This window comes from Vombatus ursinus, unplaced genomic scaffold, assembly GCF_900497805.2.
Source record: "Vombatus ursinus unplaced genomic scaffold, bare-nosed wombat genome assembly UNPS02014798.1, whole genome shotgun sequence".
Classification (NCBI taxonomy): domain Eukaryota; kingdom Metazoa; phylum Chordata; class Mammalia; order Diprotodontia; family Vombatidae; genus Vombatus; species Vombatus ursinus.
In genome coordinates, this window is record NW_020954576.1 from 1048835 (window position 1) to 1054222 (window position 5388).

Here is a 5388-nt window from a genome sequence, read left to right on the forward strand (position 1 = left end):
TGATCTCTTCCGTGCAGTTTTCCCCTAAGGAGAAAACTCCCCTTACCAATGCTGACCAGCACTTGTTCATCATTTTATTATTCTGGAGTGTTGTGCCTCTGAGCACTGAGAGATTAAGTGATTTGTCCAGGGTCACACAGCCAATATGTGTCAGAGGTCAGATTTGGAACCCTGTTATATTCTGAAGTCAGCTCTCTATCTGCTATACCACAATGTATAGCCTGCACACTATAGGCCCCCAATCCAATCTGACAAGGGGAAGGAGGAAGAGAAGGGAACAAGCACTTATTAAGCACCTACTATGTGCTAAGTGCTTTACACATATTATTTCATTTAATCCTCACAATAGTCCTGGGAGGTAAGTGCTGTTAGTATCCCAATTTTACAGATGAGGAAACCAAAATTAAGTGACTTGCCCAGGGTTAAACAGCTAGTAAGGGTCTGAGGCTGGATGTGAACTCAGGTCTTCCGGACTCCAGGCCAAGCATTCTATCCGCTGAGCCACTTAGCTATGCCTACTGTGCACAAGAAACTGTTCTAGGTTACAAATACAAAAACAAAACATATCGATTCACATGAGGAGCTTATAGTCTATTGAAGGGAAAACAACATGTAAATAGGCAAATATAGTCACAATAATTTGAGGGAGAACACTAAAAGGGAAATCAGGAAAGGCTTCTTTTAAGAGATAGGGCATAAGCTGAGTTTTGAACAAAGACAAAGATTCTAAGGTGGCTAGGTAGTACAGTGGATAGAGTGCCAGGCCTGGAGTCAGGAAGACTCATCTTCCTAAGTTCAAATCTCGCCTCAGGGGGCAGCTAGGTGATGCAGTGGATAGAGTCAGGAGGACCTGAATTCAAATCTAGCCTCAGACACTTGACACTTACTAGCTGTGTGATCCTGGCCAAGTCACTTAACCCTGTTTGCCTCAGTTTCCTTATCTATAAAATGAGTTGGAGAAGGAAATGGCAAACTCGTTCCAGTATCTTTGCCAAGAAAACCCCAAATAGAGTCACAAAGGGTTGACCAAGATTGAACTCACTGAACAAGAACAACAAAGATTCTAAGAGACAGAGGTGATAAGGAATATCTAACAGTCATGTGAAATGCAAGGGCAAAGAGGTGGGGGACAGAGTGTGATATTTGAGGAACAATAAGTAGGCCAATTTGGCTGGAATAGAGAGAGCATGAAAGGTAGAAACATGAAATAAAATCTCCAAAGATAGGCTGGAGTTGGATTGTGGAGGCCCTTACTTGCCAAACTGAAGCATTCACACACTCTTGGTCCCTGGTGCCCATCTTTCTTGGCCAAAAGGACCTTTCTTCCTGACTGGTCTGCTGTTTTCCCCAAAAATTAAAAATGAAGGAAATTTGATGGCATATTGTCCTGACAGAACTCACTGGGTAGGATTCTTTCTCCAAGGGAAAAATCACCAGTAATTTTTCCTCTGGTCTGCCATATATCAGTTTGCAGAAATATCTCTTCAAGAGAGGATGGCATTTCCAAAAGGGATTCCCCCCCCCCCAAAAAAAGGATCCCTATGTGCTCCCTCTTACTTTTTTCTTAATGGCTGGGCCCAGAAAGGGGATTAGAAAGCGACTATCTCCCTCAATAGTCCAGAATACCAAGTGCTCCTTTCCCTACTCAGCCAACAGCTTCTCTAAGGGGAGAAGATGAGGGAAACAGACCCCAAATATGTAAAACCCTAAATATGCTGATGGAGGAAGCCCCTGACCTGAAATTAGAAAGCTTTGCACATCTGGGGAGATTAAGCATCTCTCACTTGATACTGGAACCCAGACTCAAGGCACATACATACCTTAAGAGATCAAGGTCAAAGTAGGTTATCTTTTACTTTACTAAGTCACAGGTGAAGGAAGATACCTTCAACCCAGGTGTTCTCAGACAAGTGTCAAGATGGAAAGGAATAACATTACAATTTCAATAGCACTAGATTTAGAGTGAAAAGATCTGCGTTCAATCCTAATTTTTCCAGTTATTACTTGTATCAACTTGAACAAGTCCCTGGACCTCTTCTGGGCCTCAGTTTCATTTGTAAAATGAAGGGATTGTATGAGATGACCTCCTAACATTTTTTCCAGCCCTAAATCTATCCCATGTGATTAAACCCTAGTCAAGAAGCCACGCCCTGAACTTTTAATTAAAAAAAAAACATGGGTGTAGTATTGCTGGTCTTGCTATGTTAACTCTAAAGGAGTTTGAATACATGATCTACCTTTCAGGCAAAGAGCATCTATGTTAAACCTGTGAATATTAACAGCTTAATCAAGGACTGGCATTTCTTCTGGTCCCTAGCCACTGCTTTAGGCTGACTCTTCTTGCTGCTAGCCCCCTATAAGATTTGGAATAGTCGACAACGTAGTAACTCCCTCATCCCATCCAAGAAGAGAAAAGTAAAACAGTTGAGGGACACAGTTCTCAGCACAGTCAAAATAATCAGAAGACATTTCATTAATCACAAGACCTAGTACAGCCTGAAGATATAAACAGGCTTGAAAAAGCTTTATGTAAAGACTTGAATAAAGGGACAGAACTGTAGTGGGAAATTGGAAAAGTTCAGTGGACAAGCTCAACCTTTGAGAAAGACTTCACAACTGGAAAACTGCCAAACACTATCTACCGTATCCCCTCACTACCCAATCAGGGACAGAACATAGACTAAATGGTCCCAATGAACCCAATAGGTATTTCTAATGCTACACATTGAGGCAATGTGCTTATAGTGGACTTGACAGCAGGGGAGACCTGTGTTCAAAACTTGCCTCTGATACTTACAAACAAGACACATGAGCATGGGCAAATTGCTTAATTTCTCTGAGCCTCAATATTGTTAGCTGTAAAATGGAGAAAATACCACCTGTATCTCTGATCTGTTGTGAAGATCAAAATGAGAAACATATGCAAAGTGCTTTGTCAACCTAATGTTGGCTGCTCTCTACTAAAGTCCCACAGGTTGGTAGCAGGATGATGAAATTTTTAAACCACAACCCTCAAAGACCATCCACTAAATTATAGGGGAGTTTCAACCTGTTTCAATGGGTCACTAACAAATTGTGGCTCCTTTAAGTACTGAAATAATACATTCTTGTGTTCTCAATTTTTCATGGCTTTTTATGTCTTTTGGGGAGAAAGCAAAATGAGATGAGAGAACCAATTTGGTGTTTTGAATATGAGGGTGAAAGGAAGAACAGAAAAGGTAGGTAAATTAAGGAAAAGAGAATACTGAATATCTGGAGGAGGTGAGGGGGTAGGAAGTGGAAAGACAAGAAGAGAGAACAGAAATGCTTAGCCACCAGGACAGCTGCTTTTCATGCTCTGGTTGTCTATGTGGCCTCATCACAAATCCAGTTTTGATCCTCCCACTATCTTTACCCCCTCCACCTCATGCCTTCAGCACAAGCCTTCCTGAGGTCACTCCTCTAACAACAGAAGCTCCTGGGACTTAACTAACATTTGCCAAGCTCATTCCCTACAATCACAGTTATCCTTGACCTATAAGGTTTTGTATCTTCTGGATGCTTATTCCTAGGAAGGGCCAGAACTATGAATCTGGTATATGGAGATCAGTAAAAGAACAGGGCTGGGGAGAAGGAGGTCACAGGCTACCACAGGGTGAGGGATAAGTTAACTAGTGTATGGGAAGAAAGTCAAGGAACAGGAGTCTGTCGGATCAGCTAAACAAAATATCTGTAACCTTCTTTCATGAATATCACCCACATGTAAGATACCAGATAGACCCCAGGCCCCAAAGAGAGAGGCAAACAGAAAGGAAAAGGATTACCTTGTTCACTGTAATTAAATTTAATCTCTACAACCCTTGTTTAGATCTGTCTCATATAAAACCTCTTTTCTGTTCATGGTGGTATCATCCTTTCATGATCCATCTTGTTAAATACCAGAAAAAAAGACGTTTGACACACTTAGAAACAGTAAATTTATAAAAGGCTTTCTCTTTATACCCATAAAATGATACAATTTGCAAGTATAGAAATGTGTCATAAATTATATGGAATGTTCCTTAATTACAGCTCAATGCAACTTAGCTCTTCCCCCCTCCCTAAAAAACGAGAGAGAACCAAAAATAATATATAACTATGTGTGTGTGTGTGTGGGCGGGTGTATATACACACACAGAGACACATACATACACACACACACACACACACACACATATATATACATATATATGTATATATATATTAGACAAACCAAACATGAAAAAAAATCATTTCCTCTTTGGTATAAAAATCAGACTCTCGCCTTGAGAGACACACAAAGACAGACGTGATGTACGGTTTGCAGACTGCTTGACTGACAGGACCATGCTTCTCCAGACTCCATCCACTCTGGGTCCCACTTCCCTTTGCCTCAGTGAAACTCTTCCTCACAGGCCCCAAAATCAAACCATTAAAATCCACACTATCCTTCAAAGAAAAGAAGGGGGTCTCCCCAAGGTTGATTTGGTAATGGAGCAAAACCAGCACTGTGGGAGATGAGGGCACAGCACAAGGAGACAGAGAGCCAACCTGTCCTTCCAAACCTGGGTTCTGTACATGTGACCCCAGGGTGAGGCCCAGGTCCACTGAGTCCTCTACTGGAGCTCTAGGCATTGTAGCTCTTCTTCTAAAACCTCTAATGACGGACAAGAGGGACAAGAAACAGCCTACTGATTGGACCCAAGAAAGTAGTTCCTTCAGAGGCTGCTGGGACGGGGCAGGGCATGATTTAGAACTAGGGCATGGCCCAGCCATGCTTCTCATCTTAGGGTTATTGCAGGATCAGGGATCGCCTAATTCACGTTCAGGGGAAGAAAGGGGAAGGAGTGAGGAGTAGCAGGGTTAAGTTCCCCTTTCTGCTGTGACCAAGGCCCTCCACAGAGATTGGGACAGAGCCAGATGTGGGGTGTTGAGGGAGGGAGCTTAACTACAAAATATTTTGGATCTAAAATTAAAATAAAGAAAAACCCACACCTTTTTCTTCTGGGCCAAAATTCTTCTTGGCTGCAGCTTAATAAAAACTTGATTCCATTCCCTACCATCACCCAGGCCCCATCACCAGCCAGCACTCACACAGTCCTTGTGCCCAGGGATGCAGGCAAGGACCCCAAGGGCCTGGTGCTAGAACAGGAGGGTGCTACACTTGAACCCCAAATTGAACCCCTTCAGGCTGCCCCTTAGGTAATCTATTCCCACAACTGTAAAAGCTACTCCCAAACTGCTAGATGGGCTAAAACAAACTCCCTCAGACAATGGTCCTTCTGTGTGTGCCTTCATGCCCACATGAGGCCTAGATTCTGAGAGGGGCATAGTGTGCACCAACTTTCTTCCCCAGGAGTCAGGATACCAATCACAACAGAGAAATCACCA